The sequence below is a fragment of the Cervus elaphus genome, chromosome 1, assembly GCF_910594005.1.
Source record: "Cervus elaphus chromosome 1, mCerEla1.1, whole genome shotgun sequence".
Classification (NCBI taxonomy): Eukaryota; Metazoa; Chordata; class Mammalia; order Artiodactyla; family Cervidae; genus Cervus; species Cervus elaphus.
Window position 1 is genome coordinate 44,449,303 of NC_057815.1, and position 21,003 is coordinate 44,470,305.

General features: G+C 46.5%; 1 protein-coding gene across 4 annotated transcripts in view; it reads left to right on the plus strand.

Moving 5' to 3' along the window:
* Positions 1-21,003, plus strand: part of POU2F3 (POU class 2 homeobox 3) — a 90,497-nt gene that overhangs the window by 15,009 nt on the left and 54,485 nt on the right. The window lies entirely within an intron of this gene.

The window sequence follows — 21,003 nt, forward strand, 5'->3', positions numbered from 1 at the left end:
CTCAGTCATGTCCAACCCTTTTACGACCCCATGGACTGTAGCCCGCCAGGCTTCTCTGTCCACAGGATTTCCCAGGCAAGACTACTGGAGTGGGTTGCCATTTCCTTTTCCAGGGGATCTTCCCAATCCAGAGATAGAACCCAAGTCTCCTGCATGGAAGGCAGATTCTTTACTGCTGAGCCTCCAGGGAAGTAAAGAATTCACCTGCCAATGCAGGAGCTACGGAAGACACAGGTTCGATTCCGGGTCAGGAAGATCTCTTGGAGAAGGGAATGGAAACTCACTCCAGTATTCTTGCCAGGATAATTCTGTGGACAGAAGAGCCTGGCGGGCTACAGCCCATAGTGTCCCGAAGAGTCAGACACGACTGAGTGGGATTAGGAAGGTTTATTTGTTACCGGCCATCTCCACAGTTCTGGCCTCCTGTCTGGGAGTGTAGGAGCTCACACAGACTAGGTTGTAGATTCAAGAATCTGAACATAAAAAAAAAAAAAGAATCTGAACATAAACTGGATCTTTCAAATACAACTGTCATCCCAGTGACTTGTCAGTTCAAAATGTGACCTTAGACCACTTTGCTTCCCCAGGAGGCAGGAACAGATAACCTTTGAAGAGTATGGATTTAGAATCAAACAGATGTAGGGTAAAGAAAACAGCTCTGCTGCTTACTAGTTGTGTGATCTGATAAGTTAATTTAGTTTCATCTTTTTCTAAAATTTATTTTTGTCTATTGATTTGGCTACACTTAGTTGATGAGTTGATTACTGATTAGTTGCAGCATGTGGGATCTAGTTCCCTAATCAGGGATTGAACCCAGGCCCCCTGCATTGGGAACATGGAGTTTTAGCCACTGGACCACCAGGGAAGTCCCAGTTCATGTCTTTTAAAGGGGACAATTAATGTCCATCCTTAGAAAGTAGGTTGAGAGCTGGTGTGTTTAAAGCCATTAGCACAGTCATGACAGCTGTGGCCATCATTTCCTCAAATGACATCATTAAGGTTTTGTGATTCTGGGGTCTTCCCTGGTGGTCCAGCAGTTGGGACTCTGAATTTCCACTGCAAGAGGCGTGGGTTCAATCTTTGGTGGGGGAACTAAGATCCCACATGTCATGAGCCTGGCCAAAAAAAAAAAAAAAAAGATGCAATGTACATAATGAACCTTGCTGCTAAGAGTTTTGGGGCTGCAGGTAGCTAGAGTGCCCTTCACCCCTTCACTCAGGCCTCGAGGGTCAACCCTAGGTATTGATTCTGCTCCTTTCTTCCACCACTCAGGGAAGAATCTGTATGAGTCCTCCACTCCAAGGAGACCCTTTAGTCCATGTTGTCTGAAACACCTCTACCCCCAGATCCTTCACTTTTAGGGGCTCAGCTTGGTAGCTGGTAGCATCCATACTTGGGTGATTGTCAAATTACTGCATGTTTTTAAGGGCAAGAAAAAAAGAGGTAGCTAATTAAAGTAACCAAACTTCCTGGAAAGTCGTTCTGACTCATTTTTTATGAAGGAAAACTCATGGTGAGTCACAGTGGTTACCAACCTGGTTTAATGGCTTCCTTTGGATTTTTGAAAGGCGGATTCCCCTTCCAGGCAGTGCATGAATTAAGGGGTAGTTTGTCTCTGGGTTTTAAAGGAACTATAAACAAGGGTGACCTAGAAAGCCCCAGCTCCCAGAGAACACCCTCGGTGTTGTGTGAAATCCCCAAGGGGCACACGGTGGGAGCTGAGAAAGGGAAGTGAATTTCCCATTCATGCTGGCCAGACCGGCAAAGGAGAGCATTCTCCGGTCCAGACACAGACCTCCCTGGCTGTTAGAGACCTGGCAAGGCCGCTCATCCTTCCCTTTCCTGCGTCTGGGCAGACAGAGGTAAATTCAGAGTATCTTTGTGACCGCACGAAGGATCAGAGAAAGATCCCGATCCCTTGTCCAGTGCTGTTTCCACAGCCTGCAGAAGACCAAGCTGTTTCTCTTGTTGCTGTTTTATCGCTGAGTCGTGTCTGACTCTTTGTGACCCTATGGACTATAGCCCACTAGTCTCCTCTGTCCATGGGATTTTCCCAGGCAAGAAATACTGGAGTGGGTTGCTGTTCCCTTCTCCAAAGCTGTTTCTAGGCTTCTAAACTTTTCTGAATCCCTCCTTTGAATCCCTGTTTTTACTTTTCCTTCAGTCTTGAGCTGACATCATTTTTTTTTCTGTTCTCCCTTGAGTGGTTGATAAGAAAATAAGCTTACCCACACTTCAAAAGCCCCTGGCTCTGTAACTGACCAGCCCCAAGCACCCACGCAGCTGACCCTATGACTTTTGACCACACCGGTCATGATGTAGCCTCCAACACAACGGAGGACAGATGGGGTGGTCTTGGGAAAAAGAAGATAAAGACCAGTCACATCTCCGGAGCCTCCTTCCCGTACCCAGGCCCATGGAGCCAGCTGTAACTACATCACCTCATTTCATTCTTACAATCCACGTTTTTATCAATGAGGAAATTGTGACTCAGAATGAAAAACTAACTAGCCCAGGATCACACAGTTTCTAACCAGGAATCAACTCGGGCCTGCTTGATTCAGGCTGTTAACTCCCTGCAGATTACTGGGCAAATGTTCCCTACCTGGATGTTGATTTTCCTCCCCATTAAGGAGGATTTGGGGGCTTCTCAGTGTAAAGAATCAGGAGACAGGTGGGTAGGGTTGTTGATCCCTGGGCTGGGAAGATCCCCTGGAGTAGGCAAAGACAACCCACTGCAGTATTCTTGCCTAGGAAATCTGGTGGACAGTGGAGCCTGGCAGGGTACAGTCCACGGGGTTGCAAAGAGTCAGACACCACTGAGCGACTAAATAACAACAACAAAGGAGGGTTTGGGGCTGGATAATCTTTAAGGGCTGGATTTTTAAAGATGTGTACGCAACTCTGCTTTTCAAAAATTTCATTCATCGGTTCACACACCCACATGGTGCGTTTGTGTGTGGGCCTCCTCAGGCCCGAGCTGCCTGTCCACCCCATTGCCTCCCTCGGCCCCTACATCCCCTCCTTCCTTCATCCCTCTCGGCCCACTTTCCTCTGACTCCTCCAGCTGCCTTGCTGAGTTCAGGCTCCGATCTCTCCTCTGACTTCGCTGGCAGGTCCCCTTGTATCAGACCCTGGGTTCAGAAAGATGAAGAAACCGTCCCTGTCTTCAAGGAGCTTTTCTCCAGGACTTCATGGTGGAGTGGATAACAGAGGCAACTTGTGTCTGCCAAGAGCACCTTGAACAAAGCATTTGGCCTTTACAACAGTTCTATGCAGCTAGATGGCACCATCCCACTTTGCCGATGGGGAAATTGAGGCTGGTTAGCCAACTTCCCCAAGGTTCTGAATCTAGCAAGTGATGTAATTAAACCTGGGTCTTCCTAGTGACTTTTTTTTTTTTTAATAATTTTATTTACTTATTTATCTTTGGCTGTGCTGGGTCTTCATTGCTGCACAGGCTTTTCCTTAGTTGTAGAGAGCGGGAACTACTCTCTAGTTGTGTTGAGTGGGCTTCTGATCTTCGTGGCTTCTCTTGTTGCAGAGCACAGGCTCTAGGGCATGCAGACTTCTGTAGTAGCAGCTAGTGGGCTCAGTAGTTGCGGCTCTCTTTCTAGTGCCTCTTCACCTAAAGAAGGTGGTGGGAGGACTAGAGACCTTCATAGGGAACAGGGGACAGATGACACAAGAAAGTGGCAGCATCCATCAGAGAGATGTTCAAACAATGGCGGGTGGCTCCAGTCAAAGGGCCCAGAGGGGAGCCAAGCCCCTGCTGGGGGTGCGGGAACAGTCTCTTCCAAGAGACGGAAGCCCTGTCTGCAGCCAAAAGGCGCTTGCTGGGAAAGAGAGAAAGAGCTGGGGGTCCACTCACTCCCTTTGGTGAAGTGTGGAGGGTGGGGATCTGGCCGCAGAGAGAAGTGTCTCCTCTCTTCTCTCATCCAGCCTTACCAACGTACCAGCCCCAGCTCCTCACAGTCTGCAGGCTCAGCTGTCATCAGTGGGGTCAGGGGACTGCAGATCCCGAGGACAGCGGAGCAAATGCCTCGGCACTCTGTCCTGCTCAGAGATCTGGAGAGGAAGGACTCCGCGAGGGGAGCCCACGGGGAGGAGAAGGCAGACAAAGTAAAGGGGGCAGGGACTGGACTTCATGGGTCATGCCTTCCTGTTGCCCTTCTCGGATGCAGTCACTTATCTGTGAGATGAAACGGCTCACTGTGTCACATTCTCCAGGAGGACCAGCCAGGCAAGTTAGCTGTGTGGGGTCCCTTTGCAGAAAGTGTCTCCTCACTTATATCTGGGAACTTTTTTTTTTAATAATTAATTTATATTGGAGCATAGGTGCTTTACAATGTTGTGTTAATTTCTGCTGCTCGGCAAAGTGAGTTAGTTATGCACATGCATATCTCCCCTCTCTTTGGATTTCCTTCCCGTTTAGGTCACCACAGAGCACTGAGTAGAATTCCCTGTTCAGCAGCTTCCCATTCGGTTCAGTTCCATTCAGTCGCTCAGTCTTGTCCGACTCCTTGGGACCCCATGGACTGCAGCACGCCAGGCCTCCCTGTCCATCACCAACTCCCGGAGCTTACTCAAACTCATGTCCATCAAGTCAGTGATGCCATCCAAGCATCTCATCCTCTGTTGACCCCTTCTCCTCCCGCCTTCAAATCTTTCCCAGCATCAGGGTCTTTGTAGTGAGTCAGTTCTTCGCATCAGGTGGCCAAATTATTGGTGTTTCAGCTTCAGCATCAGTCCTTCCAATGAATATTCAGGATTGATTTCCTTTCGGATAGACTGGTTCAATCTCCTTGCTGTCCAAGAGACTCTCAGGAGTCTTCTCGAACACCACAGTTCAAAAACATCAATTCTTTTGTGCTCAGCTGTCTTTATAGCCCAACTCTCACATCCATATGTAACTACTGGAAAAACTGTAGCTTTGACTAGACAGACCTTTGTTGGCAAAGTAATGTCTCTGCTTTTTAATATGCTGTCTAGGTTGATCATATCTTTCCTGCCAAGGAATAAGCGTCTTTTAATTTCATGGCTGCACTCACCATCTGCAGTGATTTTGGAGCCCCCAAAATTAAAGTCTTTCACTGTTTCCGTTGTTTCCCCATCTATTTGCCACGAAGTGATGGGACCAGATGCCATGATCTTAGTTTTCTGAATATTGAGTTTTAAGCCAACTTTTTCACTCTCCTCTTTCACTTTCATTAAGAGGCTCTTTAGTTCTTCTTTGCTTTCTGGCATAAGGGTGGTGTCATATACATATCTGAGGTTATTGATATTTCTCCTGGAAATCTTGATTCCAGCTTATGCTTCATTCAGCCTGGGATTTTGCATGATGTACTCTGCATATAAGTTAAATAAGCAGGGTGATAATATGTAGCTTTGATGTACTCCTTTCCTAATCTGGAACCAGTCTTTTGTTCCATGTCCTATTCTAACTGTTGCTTCTTGACCTGCATACAGATTTCTCAGGAGGCAGGTCAGGTGGTCTGGTATTCCCATCTCTTTCAGAATTTTCCACAGTTTGTTGTGATCCACACAGTCAAAGGCTTTGGCATAGTCAATAAAGCAGAAGTAGATGTTTTTCTGGAACTCTCTTGCTTTTTCGATGATCCAACAGATGTTGGCAATTTGATTTCTGGTTCCTCTGACTTTTCTAAATCCAGCTTGAACATCTGGAATTTCCCGGTTCACGTACTGTTGAAGCCTGGCTTGGAGAATTTTGAGCATTACTTTACTAGCATGTGAGATGAGTGCAATTGTGCCATGGTTTGAACATTCTTTGGCATTGCCTTTCTTTGGGATTGCAATGAAAACTGACTTTTTCCAGTCCCGTGGCCACTTCTGGTTCTCATTAGTTATGTTAAATCTGACAGTTTTCTGCATGGTTTTTAGAAGCAATGGACACAATTATATGGGGGAACCTGGAGAGGTTAGTGATTCTCATAAAGGCCCAAAGAAAGAATGAGGAACTGATTCAGGACGAGAAACCCCATCTTGATTTGTTTATTCCTGGTACCTCACCATCTCCACCCTACTGTGTCCCCAAGAAAAAATCTGAGGATAAAGAACTACAGCTCATTGCAACCAAGAAATGCACTTCCAGGCAGAAACAGGCAGAAGACTCTGGAGATGTGTATGGTTTTTGACCCAAATGTTTATGCAATAAAACTATTCTTTCAATGACACAGAGGACACCCGAGGTCTAGGAAGCACCTGGGGTGAGGTGAGACTTGGGGGAAGGTGTGGAAGAGTCTCCTCTTGATAGCTCTTCCTAATGAGGCATGGGGGTAAATACACACACACTCACTTACACACCTTTTATGATTAAATGACAGAGTAGGTGTGAAAACACTTTGCAAAGTGTCTGTCACCGTACAAATATAATCCATCATTAGGTTGATAATTATCAGAAACATTCAGGAGACGAGATAAAGCTCTGTCACTTAGCAGTGTGGGACCAGTCTGCTGGTGCCCTAGACCTGAGTTTCCTTGTCACAATATGGGGAGGAGAGGGCTGGCTACAGGAATAATGTGAAGAGAATGGGCCAGATGGGCTCTAGGACTCAAGCCTAGGGACTTTGGTCACATTTCAAAACCGTCCCTGGAAAATGAAAGAATCTGTTGTTCTTAGAGCTGTTTTCCCATGTATCATCCATCCTCAAGAAAAGCTAACCCCACCATTTCTCTTGGCCACCCATCTTTATAGGATGCAATTCTCAGTGTCTAGAAGCCCTTATCTCTTGCCTACAACCTTCTTGCTGTAGTAAAAGCCCCTTGCCTCTTGTGCTGGCCTTCCACAAGTGGTTTCCGTCTCACTGTGTTTCCAGTTTCTGTGGCCAGGAGATTAGGAGGTACTCATTCACCGTCCAGTCTTCCTACTGTGGCCGTGTGTGCTGGAGACCTCAGGAGAGCAGCCTGTGGTGTCAGGAGGCATCTGCCACCAGCACGCAGAGAACCTCAGCAAATAAAACAGTTGCTCCCACAGCTCACACCTGTGCTGCCCAGCTCACAGACACTTTCTCACCGTCTAGTCCCAAACCCAGCCCCACAGAGCAGGACCATGCTGCTCAGATGACAGGTGGCTGGGCCAGTCCTGCCTGGCACCTGTCCCTCTTCCTTTCTGGGGTCCCTTGAAGGATGTACCCTGCTCCCTGCCCAATTGCCCTTCCTGCCCAAGCAGCCCTGAAGCGCTTGGACCTCCTTTTCTCTTCAATCTAAGAGGGAGTAAAGTGAGGTGGCCACGTGGAGGGGCGTCGGTGTATTGTCTTTTTATCATCCTGGTTTCATCAGTGGTCATTCCTTAGGGCACTGCTTCTTAAATGATGTGGGTTGCAGGACCAGTCATTTTATTTCAGTCACAGACCAGCCCACAGTCCCACCATCCAGGACTGGTAATGCAGCTTATACCCACTGTACACATTCAACAGCACCCAAGCTGGTCTACACCACATCCACAGAGAGTGCTCACTAATCATGTGCTCGGGGTGCTGTGAGCATTTCTAAATTCTGACTCTCTGTGTTTGGATGCATCTGGTCCCAGACCTCGATGAACAAGTCAGACCAGCCTGGTTGTGGGACCACATTTGGAGATGCCCTGCCTTCGAGGATAAGGATGTGTCCAAGAAAGTCCATTTCCTTTGTCCTCCCATGGGCAATGGATATATCTTATGAGCTTCTGAGCATCCCTCCTGCTCCCACTGTGGGTGTAGTGGGGGCAGTGATCGGGAGATCCAGCAGGAGAGGTAGGTCCAGGCAGTCCTTTGCTGTCGGGGGTGGAATGACACCCCCACAACACACACACAGACACACACCCACACACACACACGAGTCCAGAGGCTCAACTCAACACTGTAGCTTCTGGGTTGGATCCCTGCATTAAGGCACCTAAACTGCAGCCCCACTTCTCAAGCTGTGAGTAGATTCTTTTGGTCTCTTGGGGCTACTTTGCTCCTCAAGAAACAATTAGGACAGTGAACACCTGGTGTGCAAAAGTGCTCAGCAAGTGGAAAAGGAATCTGCAGAGAAATGAGCAACCAAGTTAGAGTTAAGTCTTAGGGCTTGAGAGTTTCCCTAGCGGCTCACACGGTAAAGAGTCTGCCTGCCAATGCAGGAGACCCAGGTTCCAGCCCTGCTTCGGGAAGATCCCCTGGAGAAGGAAATGACAACCCACTCCAGTATTCTTGCCTGGAGAATCCCATGGGCAGAGGAGCCTGGCGGACTACAGTCCATGGGGTCACACAGAGTCGGACACAACTGAAGCGACTTAGCATGCACGACTGGGGTAACAGCAGGGCCCTGGGAGACTCAGGGAGGGCAGGCCTTTGTGCCAAGCCGGGAACGTGGGAAACAGAGCTGCCGGCATCTCCCAAAAAAGCAGTAGTGCTGTTGACTCAAAAAATAATAGGTGTTAATTTGCATGGCATTTTACATATGCCCTGCTTTCCATCTCCTACCACTGCAGATGCATGGCCAAAGTCCCCCAGGATTGTCTTCTCCTGTCACCCCCTCTAGGAGCATCGCTGTGTCCTCCAGACTCCAGAACTTTCACCACCCAGCCCGTCCTTAAATTAGGCCAACCTGGGGAAAAAACAGCAGTGGGCCTTGCTTGGGTGTGCAGGGTCCAGATTTGCACTAGAGAAGAAGGCAGGTGGCCTGGCAGGTCTGGGACCCTTTGGGCACCTTGGTGCCCCCCTTGCCTGCTGTGGCTGCAGTGAGGCCCACCCCACCTACCTGGTGGGCAGGGGGCTTGCCCACCCTACCTACTTAGACTGGGGAGAGGAACAAAAAATCTAAGCCGGGGAGCCCAGAGAGGTGTCACCCAAAGGAAAGGAAACCCAGTGGTTGCCATGACGATGGGGCCTAGTGCCTGATTTGCATAGAGCAATGATTTCCATACTGCAGGGTGGATTTCCATATCCCTGCCTCAAAGCCTGTTGGGACCAGGAGGGGGAGAGGGGAGAGGTTATTTGAAATTCAAATGAGGGTGATTAAGGTTTTCTTGAGGAGGGAAGCGTGGACAAAAGGGATTAAGCCGGCTGGGAAACCTCTGCTCAGGGCTCCAAGATATCAAAGGGAGGCGGCTGCTCTGGGCTGGCCTCTCCCACCCCTGTCTCCATCCCCTCGCCCCCTCACCACAGGCCACTGGAGGCTGAGGGTGGTTGGCTGGGCGGGGTATTAGTGGCCTCGGCCTCCCAGGAGAAACGGCTAGGTCTTTATCCCCCTCCTGTCTCCAGACTCAGTTTACCTCCCAGGGTCCTAAAAGATACTCGGATTCTTAAAGTGAGTGAGTTCATGAGTTCTAGTTCTGGGCTCAGGCCTACCACCCTCTGCTGACAACAGACTGGTCATCTCAGTTTTTGTATCAGTGAAGCTGGAGAAGCAGTCTGCACCTCCTTGTCTGACTGAGGAGATGTGAGGAGACAGGCATTCTGGAGTCATCTCTGCCATGAACCTGTGTCAAAAAATCACCTCCGTCTCCAGGCCCTGAGTTTGTGCATTGGACGAAGGATCTGAACTTGAGGGTCTCTGAGATCACTTCTGGCTCTAAGATGCTGAAGTCTGTGAGCACATGCTGATCCTAGGTCCTCACCGGTTGTTATTTGTAAGATGTGGGTTGCTGCACCCCTAGTTCCTCTAATGTGTTAGGAAGGGCAGCCCTGTCCCCCAGCTTACCAAGGTGCAGGACTTTAATGCAGTGACTTTGGAGTCAGAGTCTGTATTTGAATCCCAGCTTCTCTACTTACTAGTTATAGGACCTTGGGCTGGTTACTTAATGTCTCAGCTCAGTTTCCTAGACTGTAAAACGGGGGTAATAGTAGAGGTGGGTCTCATAGGGTTACAGTGAGGATTGAATAAGCCAACATCTGTAAAGCACTTAGAGTAGAGCCTGAGTGAGTGAAAGTTGCTCAGTTGTGTCTGACTCTTTGCAACCCTATGGACTATACAATCCATGGAATTCTCTAGGCCAGAATACTGAAGTGGGTAGCCTTTCCCTTCTCCAGGGGATCTTCGCAACCCAGGGATCAAACCCAGGTCTTCCACATTGCAAGCAGTTCTTTACCAGCTGAGCCACAAGGGAAGCCCAGGAATGCTGGAATGGGTAGCCTATCCCTTCTCCAGCAGATCTTCCTGACCCAGGAATTGAACCGGGGTCTCCTGCATTGAAGATGAATTCTTCACCAACTGAGCTAACAGGGAAGCCCCTAGAGCAGGGCCTGCCATACAGTAATGCAATACAGGAATGCTATTTGCCAGTGTCAGTATCAGAAAGACAAATTGTCCACACGATGGAGCAGTGACCCAGTGGCCAATTGAGGGACCCTCTGTTGGAAATATGGGCTGTCTCCTGAATGGACCTACCTGTGAATTCATTCACTCAGGGCCCACACACTGTCATAGCCACCTGAGCTTGGGAATGTGAGGCATGCGTCAACGAAGGGCCCGAAAATAAACTGACATAAGGCAATCCAGAAATGGCTGGAAGGAAGGGAAAGAGCTAGTGCCAAGACCCCTCCTCCGCACACCCAGTGCTTAGAGATGCTACAGGTTGAAGGAGACTAGAACATGTTTATAGTTCTGAAAATCTAAAGGTCTTTCTTCCTTCTCGGGTTTCTGCAGCAACTCCATTATATGTTTTCATTTGGAGATAGATAGTATATAAACTGTGGTGTAGTCAGTCTTGGCTGGTGGACAGATGTGGGCTTGAGTTTCTACTTGACAAATTACTAACCAGTAACCTTGGGCCAGGTTGATTAGCCTCTCTGAGCCTCAGTTTTCCTCATCTGTGAAATGGGATAATAAGAGCACCTACTCATAGGGTGATGATGAGGATTAAATGCTGTCCTGTGTATAAAATGTTTAATACAAAGCTTGGTGTGTAGTAAATGCTCAATAAATGCCAGCTATTAATTAATCCCTGTTATTTGAAAACAGTGTTCTCTTGCCAAAATGTTTGAAAATTCTCTGGTCTAGTCCTATTCTCCTATTTTATGGGGAAAGAGACTGGGGTCAGAAAAAGGGGAATGACTTTCCCAAGGTCACAGCAGGGGATTGAGATCCCTGTTTCTTTAGAAGCCTTTCCCTACCCTAGAGGTAGTCCTCTGTCCTTTGTTTTCTGTTGTTTCTTTGGACAAAGCCTCATCTCTCCCCACCACCCATCTCTCAGAAGTGGCCACTCCAACGCTTGGAACGGGGCCCCAGAAGGAGAGGATGAAGCATGACACAGTGAGAGCAAGGGCACGGTGTCTGGTTGCAGAGGACATTAACAGGTCTTGCTGTCTCTGAGCCTCAAGTTTCCTCACTGGTGAAGTAGGAGTTCTGGAATCCCTGGCCCCGTAGACCTCACAGGCAGGCGAGGCTCTCTTAAGGATGGGAAATGAAAGTGTACTGCCCAGAAAGGAACAAACTCAGCGCAAGTCCCCAAGACCCATGCTCGTTGGCCAGCCCACAGGCCCTGCCTCCAGAGCTGAGAGATCGGATTTCCATCCTTCCAGATTGGGCTCCGTGACCCAGCCTCAGTTTCCTTATCTGTAAAATGAGTTGTGAGGCGGGAGTGTATCTGTGGCTGCTGAAGGACGTGTGAGTTGTTCTACAAATGTGAGATAGCATCTTCCGTCTAAGCTTTCCTACCGCACACGTGCCCTTCTGAGCCACACAAAGGACATCCGTGTACCTGTGTGAAGCCCAGAGCCCCACTGCGTCTACGCAGTGTCTCTTACCAACCTTAAACCTCTTCCCCTCTCAGGACTGGGGGAGGAATGGGCTGGGGGCTGGTCTGGAGGAGACCTTTAGGGAACACCTCAGGTGTGGTCAGAAGGCAAGTTTGGGCATCAGAGCTGGGGCTTTGTTCCTGCTTTGCCACGCATTACCTGTGTGGCCTTTAGCTCATCACTCATCCCGTCTGGGACTCAGTTTCCTCACCTGTCAGTGGTGAGTGCAGTACCGGTAGTCTGCGTGATCCCATTCAGCACAAGAAAGTGCTAATAGAAAAATAGCAGCCAAGGTACCTCTTTGATCTGTGCTCAGAACCCTGGGTTTCCTTAACAGAGTTTTTCTTTTCAAGTTGGATTTTTATTGTCTTCCAGGGTCAAGGGACGATGATTGGAGACTGGGCTGGGGAACCGGGCCCTTTGACCCCATTCCAGGCCGGGACCCGTGTCCCTAGTCTCTTTTTACTGGAACCTGACACATCTGCCCACATGCTCCTTCAGAGTAGCCTCTGATCACGCTGCCCACTTTGGGCCTCAGTGTGCGGCCAGCAGAAAGTGCAGGCACAGTGTGGGGGGCCCCAGGAGTCCCCCCATAGCTCAGACTGAGAGGAAATGAGGATTCTGTTTCCTAAAAAATTAGAAGACCTTGGGGAGGAGCCTTTCATGTATCAAAGAATGACAACAAATTATAAAGGGAAGCCGGAGGAGGCTGGGCCTCCCTTTTAGCAAAGGTGGATGAGTGGGCACCCTCTGTCCATGATCACCCGGCCCCACGCCCCTGGCATCTGTGAGAATGTCCTGGAGAGCAAGACTTTGTACAATGGCACAGGTGGAGAAAGTCACGGGGACACTCATAGGCCGTCCCTATGTTTTTACTCTGCCATTCTAGAGAAGAAGCTTTAAATCATGAAAATCCACAGATGGTCAGAGCTGGAGGGACCCTGAAAGATCTTCCTGTCCTGGGGTAGCAAGTGGGTTTCTTCAGGAGAGCCACTTCTGATCATCGGTGGTGGTCGCTATGCACTGGGTTTAGGAGAAGGAAGTTGAGTACAGCGGTTCATCAGTGATGTCTGCCCAGGGCACGTCTCCCTCACTGCATCTTTGCACCTGCTATCCACAGCTGAGAACATTCAGCCGGTGGAGAACTGCAGCTCCAATCTCCCATCCCATAAGCCAGCATTCTTCCCCCAGCCCATCAAGGTCCTCCTGTGTCCTTTCTTCAGGTGGCTTCAGGGGCCAGCCTCGGTTTCCTTTGAAACTGAGAAATGCCAGGGAGTTTCTTTGCTCCCACGAAGAAGGTGGCATGAATACAGACAGAATTTTTGGTTTTAGTATGAAAGGGAGATTGAAGGCTACGGAGATCAAGCAACTTGCCCAGAGTCCAGCAGAAAATAGCCTTTGAAGTAACCCTTGAGCTCAGTCTACCGTGTGTTCTCTGTACAGAACTCTGGCCATTAGGCCACAGTGCCCAGTTCCTTGGAGGAATCTCAAGTAACAAAAAAGGTAGGCATGGTGTCTGTGGGGTCCTGGGAAAAACTGTTTTGACTGGTTGGAATGACCTCACTGGGAAGTCTCTTGGTTTGCTCTGGTGGCTGCCTCCCCAGGAGGGCCTCCAAAGGTGCTGGTTATTTTAATCATTGCTATCCCAGGAAGTGCCAACACGTTGCCAAGTAGTCATAAAGTGACAGTGGAAGTCTTACTGGGTTAACCTGGGAGCAGAGCTGGTGAGAAGACAAACAGCCCAGAAACAGGAGAGTTTCAGCTTCACTGCAGAACGCTCCCTGTGTGTTTACCAGGCAAGAGTGAAAAATCCTGCTGGAACAGTTCTCCATTCCTGTGCTTCCACCTCCCTCACCCAGAGAATTGCTCCCCAGGCAAACTCACACCCCAGTGCTGCCAAGGCATGCAAATCAGTGGGCCTGCAAGACTGTGGCTCAGAGGTGGGAAAGTGGAGGGCTAGCCAGCTCCTCCTATCTTCGGTTCCGGTTCCGACAGGGGTCTTTGCAGGTGGCTGGGACTGCTGACCTGGTGCTCACCAGATGCCAGGGAGGAGAGACAGAGATGGAAGTTGCCTTGATCCCTGTGTTCCTCCTATAGACAGATCCTTGACCTTTCTCACTGGGACTCTATTGAGTATTACTCCATCCTGGTCTAAGGAGATTCTATCCAGAATTCTATCACCAGAATTGGTGGTGTTCCCCACCAATTCGAGATGCCTTTTACCCTCTTTTAGTCACTGACTGTGCGTATGTACTCAGTCGTGTCCAACTCTTTGTGACCCCATGGGTTGTAGTCCACCAGGCTCCTCTGTCCATGGAATTCTCCAGGCGAGAATACTGGAGTGAGTTGCCATGCCCTTCTCCAAGAGATCTTCCCGGCCCAGGGATCGAATCTGGTTCTCCCACACTACAGGCAGGTTCTTTACCATCTGAGCCCCTCAATTCAAAATCCACTTCTACAACATCTCTGAAATAATAACATCTCAGCCTCTGCTTGAGCTCTGCTGACATGAAACCATGGGTTTCACTGCTGGACAATTCCACATTTGATGCAGTTCTTCCTTATCCTGAGGTGAGCCTGCTTCCTGGCAGCCTCCACCACTGACCTTTGTGGAGCTGGGTTTTAGGACCTGCAGGGTAAGCCTACTCCACATCCAAACCAATATTTGGGGAAGAAAGAAAAGTACTCTGACATTTACCTAAGCACATACTATGTACCAGCACTGTGCCAAGTAGAGCTTTCAAATGTTCCCTCATCGAATTACCTTAGAAAGTTTTGTTTTGAAAAACTTCGAATATATAGAAAAGAGAAGAAACAGGCTAACGAACAGCCATATACCTACCACCTGGATTTAATAACTCAGCATCTTGCCATATTTGTTTCATCCATTTGGCAGGGGGGTGGGGGTGGGGGTGGTGGAATATTTTATTTTTAACTTTTTATTTCAAACACACATGAAGGTAGACACTAAAATGATGAGTCCCCATATACTCATTGCCTACTGTCAACAACCATCAAGTTTCTGCCATTCTTGTCAATGAAGTATTTTCTTGCAAACTATAGACATTACAAACATTTCAATCCTAAATATGGCAGTATGTGTCTCTAAGCCATAAAAGACATTTTCCTTCTTGACCACAGTACTGTTACCACACTTAACAAAATGAACCTCTCATATAATTCTTGTGGCCATCCTAGGAAGAAGGTTTGATTTAAGGGCAAGTGTTCTCTTCTCTAGGCTAGATAGCCTTTCCTCATTCGATGTGATTTCTAGGCCCCATTCTTGGTCCTCATGCTCTACAGCCAGTTCATCAGGGTCCCTTTTAGAAAATGGTACCCTGAACTGGGCTTGATGCTCTCAGCAGAGATCTGCAAATCTGTGTGTCTGCTAATACACAGGTTACCACACACGTGTAGCACACTCCGGCCAATATGGGTTTCATGGGCTGCACGTGTGCTCAGTCATGTCTGACTCTGTGGCCCATGCACTGTAGCCCATCAGGCTTCTTTGTCCATGGAACTTTCCAGGCGAGAATACTGGAGCGGGTTGCCTTTTCCTCCTCCAAGGGATCTTCCCCACCCAGGGATTCAACCCACATCTCTAGCATTGGCTTTAGTCAACTGAAATGCTCCTTTTTTCCAGTTTCTTTTTCACAGGAAAAACAAACACCAGCTTCCTCTCTCTTCCCCTCCCCACAAGGAACTGCAGTTTGTTTATTTCCAATCATGTCTGCCAATAAACAGAAATGGGAATCATTTTCTTTGTTTTTGGTGGGATGGGAGAGATATATTGAAGTGAAGTGAAGTGAAAGTCTCTTAGTCGTGTCTGACTCCTTTTGGGTTGGCCAAAAAAGTTCATTTGGGTTTTTCCCTGTAATGAACTTTTTGGCCAATCCAGTGTTATATTTCTTTAGGAGACTGAGCCTCTTTGAAAATGTGAAATATAAAGTATAGATATTTTGATGGTCAATTATCTTTAATTATGCACGCTTGAGTTTTTAATCACTATAGTTATCTGCTGTGATTATTTCTATAGTTTTAGTTTGAGACTGATTATTGGTTTTGTTGAAAAAACTCTTTGAGGTTCCACATCGTAACCCAGAGTCTTTTGTCTAAGCTTTATTGAAGTGTTACTGTTAAATAAAATTGTAAGATGTTTACAGTGTATATCATGTGATTTAGTACATGTATACATAGTGAAAGAATTCCCACAGTCTAGTTAATTAACACATCCATCACCTCTATATTTACCCTTTTATGTATGAGACAGAACATTTACATTCTCCTCTCTTAGCAAATTTTAATTGTTCAGTACAGTGTTATCAACTATAGCTACCATGTTATAGACTTCCTGGTGGCTCAGCAGTAAAGAACCTGCCTGCAAATGCAAGAGACACGGATTCGACCCCTGGGTCAGGAAGATCCCCTGGAGGAGGAAATGACAACCCTCTCCAGTTTTCTTGCATGGGAGATCCCATGGTCAGAGGGTCCTGGTGGGCTACAGTCCATGGGGTCACAAAGAGTCAGACACAACTGAGCGACTAAATAACAACAACACCATGTTACACATTAGATCCTCAGACTTGATTCTTCCAATAGCTGAAAGTTTTTACCCTTCTAGCAACTTTTCCCAATTTCCCCTACCCCTCCAGTGTCTAGTAACCCACTTTCCACTCTCTTTTTTTTGAGTTTGAATTTGACTTTTTTTTTATTCCCAATATAAGTGATACCTTGCAGTATGTACTTGACTTTCTCCATCTGACTGATTTCACTTAGCATAATGTTCTCAAGGTCAGTTCATGTAGCTTCAAATGGCAGCATTTGCTTCTTTCTATGGGGCTGAATAATATTCCACCATACCACATATATATATATGTATGTATGACACTTTCTTTACCCATTCATCCACTGATGGGCTATAACTGAAATTGTTTCCTTAACTTGACTACAGTGAATAATCCTGCAGTGAACAGGGGAGTGAAGCTATCTCTTTGATATCCTGTTTTCATTTCCTGTGGATATATACCCAGAGTTAGATTACTGGATCATATGTAGATAGGCTTAAAGGCAGAAAAACATATAATATTAAATTTAAACATAACACTCACTACCTTAATCATTTCTTAATTCAGCCTCCTCTATCTTTTATGTATACAGTTGACTTTTTTAAAATCTAAATATAAGGCTTAGATTTATTCCCGTTACATATTATCTGGTTTGGTTTTTGCCTTCTATTAGAATCAACCAAAATATTTTCTAATCCTGATTACATCATCCAGCTTTCTGAATTGATTTTGCTTCCTGCTTTAAATCACCTCCAAATTTCATCAGCATCTGTCCTGCTTATTTGCCTAAACTACTGATTATAGCCTAATACTTGGTTTCCTCTGTGTTGGACTCTGGGCACAGTGAGTTTATTGGGAAAACTGTGTGAGTGTAGGAGTTGAGAGATTCAAGCTTTAGTCCGAAAATCAGAGTCTCTGAGGTTGTGTGACCACCACAGGTGCTTCCCTCTGAGGCTGGACTTCAGTATCCTTCCAACTCTAAAAATAATGCTCTGGTCCTTCTGGGTGTCTGTCCTGCTTTGTTTTTCCCTACAAGTGACTGCCATCTCCCAAAGCCAGAGCTTGTATAATAGAATGTGTCCAGATTTCTGCAGATCGAGGGACCTGTGATTTCTTAGATTTGGATAGAAGATCCATTTCAGTAGCAGTTTCTTAGTTATTTGGATCAGTTAAACATGCATTCATTCAGCTCCTGCTGCTGCTGCGTCGCTTCAGTCGTGTCCGACTCTGTGTGGCCCCATAGACGGCAGCCCACCAGGCTCCTCTGCCCATGGGATTTTCCAGGCAAGAACACTGGAGTGGGTTGCCATTGCCTTCTCTGCATTCAGCTCCTACTATGTGTTAAATGCTGTTAAAGGCTCTCAGAGTACAAAAATGAATAAGAAGAAATAACCCTGGCCTCTAGGAGCTCACAATTTCATGAGGAAAACAGAAACACAAAATACTCTAAAATATGTGGTAGGACTTTCCTGGTGACCCAATGGTTTAGAATCTGCCCCAGAGCAACCAAGCCCACGGGCCACAACTCCTGAGCCCACGTGCCACAACGAGAGCCTGTGCACCACGAGAGAAGCCCCCGCAGTGAAAAGCCCACACATCGCCACTAGAATAGCCCCTGCTCGCCACAGCTAGAGAGAGCCTGTGCACAGCAGCAGCCCAGCGCAGCTGAAAGTAAATACATTTTTCAAATATCTAGTCGTGTCAGGTATCAATTCAAAATCCAAGTCCTTCTAACCACCTGCCCGGCTGCCTTCCTGTCCTCTGCACGGCCCTCTCTCACCTGACCCACTGCATGGTCTCCCTTCCCCCTTGCTTATCCCTACAGCTAATTACCACAGGTTTATTTATTTTTGGTCATGCCACATGACATACAGGATCTTACTCAACCAGGGATCGAACCTGTGCCCACCGCATTTGGAGCACGGGGTCTTAACCACTGGACCACCAGGGAAGTCCCTGATCACTGCGGGTTTAAGCACTAAAGTCAATTCATGTCACTCCTCTGCTCAAAACCCTCTGATCACTTCCCAGCGTCCTTGGCATGAAAGCCAAAGTCTTCGGCGTGACCTGCCTTCCAGAGCCACGTCATCTTGCCCTGGGCCACACCCATCCCCTTCCCTCCAGCCCTACTGGTCTCATCATTGTTCCTCAACAGGCAAGCCTGTTCTTGCCTCACACAGGCTTCAATCCCTCTGTCTAGAATGATCTTTCCAGACCACCCTGGTTATGAACAGCCTCTGGCACACTCTTCTCCTGACCATTACTATTGCTTTCCATAGTAATTCTCTCTAAATGAAATTGTGTGTTTGTTTTCTTATTCCTTTTATGTCTCTTCAACTAGAGAAGAAGCTCTGTGTGGCCAGGGACTTCATCTGGTTTTCCAGCATGATATTTCAAGTGCCTAGAACAGTGCTTGGTATATAGAGTGTATTTCGTGGAATGAATGGATTCGTTCTTTGGTCATATTTTAAAATTACCCCCTTACAAGGCTACAATTACAATGTCGTGAAAGAATTTTTTTTTAAATACAAAAGCAATTTTATCTTTAAGTCTAGCCTCTGCACACACACTATTTTCAGTCCTTGGGCCCTTCCCATTTTAGCCCCCCTCTCAGATTAGCTTATTTAATCTCAAAATCAGACTTCTATTCAGAGATGTCTTCCTGTCTCACCTATTTCCTCTTTCTCGGAATCCCATAGCCCTTAACGTCTGCTGTCATCTTGCCAGCCCCGCTGCTCTTGAAGACGCTTCACAACGAATCATACAGGCAAGGGCCAAGCTTATCCATCATTTAGAGCAGAGCAGAGGGTAGGGGGCTTCATTTAAAGCTCCAAAGGATTCTCCTGGACCCCATTCATTCATCTATCTGGTGCTTCCTGAACCTCTGACCAGTGTTAGGAACTACAGTGGTCTTTGAGGACAAAAGTGGTGTCATCATTCTGGTTTTCAAGGAATTCACAGACCAGAGGGAGACAAGCATGCAGACAAGAAAAGGAGTTCCATGACATGTGCCATAGGGCTGGTAGAGAGGGGAGGGGGACCAACTTTGTAAAAGGGAACAGTGCATAGAGGCATGGAAATGGGAGAGGTGTGGCGTGTTTGGACGTGTGGATCTTTCCATGTGACTGGAGCACAGGGTACCTGGGAGGGAGGAAGGTGAGATCATGAGAGGCGGAAGACAGAGCAGAGAAGGTAGGCAGAAACAAGATCATATGGGGAATTATTTGTTATACTAAGAAATTTGGACTTCATTCCAAAGCTATTGAGGAACCAATGGAAAGCAGAATTTTTTTTTTAATTAAAAATAACTTTGTTGGTACAAAGTGATAACCATCATCTGAGCCTTCAGCGAGTCATAGTATAATAGTAACATCAAAGATTGTTGGATTGTTGATCACAGATCACCATGACAAATATGATAATAATGACAAAGTTTCAAATATGTGGAGGATTACCAGAATGTGATAAACCTGAATATACATTATTACATAATGTCATTGTGTTTAGGTTTTCTTTTTCCCTCTAGTAAGTTTTGTCATCCCAGTGCCAAATGATTATCATTCTTACTTTCTGGAGAATTTCTTTTCTTATTTAAGTTGCATTCTGCCATTTTATTAAGGGCTGACCAAGCCAAAGCCAGATGTGAACCCTTTGCATTTGTGGCAAATCTGTTGCTGAGGAAAGAGCTCAAAATTGTACTCCATTCACTTTATGTAGAGAGAAAGCAGAATTTTCTGATTGAAAGGTCTGAATTCATTCACATGTTCATTTATTCATTCATTCAACCAATATAATATTAAAAAAATTTTTTTTAAATTTTATTTATTTATTATTGGCTGTATGTAGGATCTTTATTGTGCCTCAGGCTTAGTTATCCCATGCATGTGGGATCCCCGACCAGGGATTGAACCCACATTGCCTGCTTGGTAAGGCAGATTCTTAACCACTGGATGACCAGGGAAATCCCAACCAATATAATTTGAACTTCTGTTATGTACTAAGCCCAGTGCTAGGCTCTGGGTGTGTGGCATTTAATATCATTTTCTTGACATTATAGAGCCAGTTATCCATGGGGCACAAAGGAAGATTGTTTGGCAGCTCCTGCCCTGAGGAGGTATATAAACAGGAAACTTAATTTTAGCAAAGAATGGAAGCATTTCTCTAATAATAGGTATATGTTTTTTTTTCCATTTATTTTTATTAGTTGGAGGCTAATTAACTTTACAATATTGTAGTGGTTTTTGTCATACATTGACATGAATCAGCCATGGATTTACATGTATTCCCCATCCCAATCCCCCCTCCCAATAGGTATATATTTAAGCAAATTTTGTTATGTCCATAAATGGAATATTATGTAGCCATTAAAACTGATCTTTGCAAGCATAGGAGAAAGATGTTCCTTAATGGTGTAGGAGAAAGATTTATGATACTCACTAGAAAAAGCAGAGTAAAAATCTGTACAGGGTGTTACATATCAATTAGGAAAAGCAAGCATAAAAAAGATCATGAAACATACAAAAATATTCATTGTAGCTCTTTGCAAATTGATTTTTTCTGCTTTTTCTATATCAACAAGCTTTTTCTATTAAGCACACATTTAATTTTTCAACCCAACATTTACTATAAAGGGGAAAAGGTGAATAAAACAAAGAATGAAAGTTGGGGGAGCAGGTGGTAGAAACAGGGGTGACAGTCATCTACCTGACATGATTTAGATG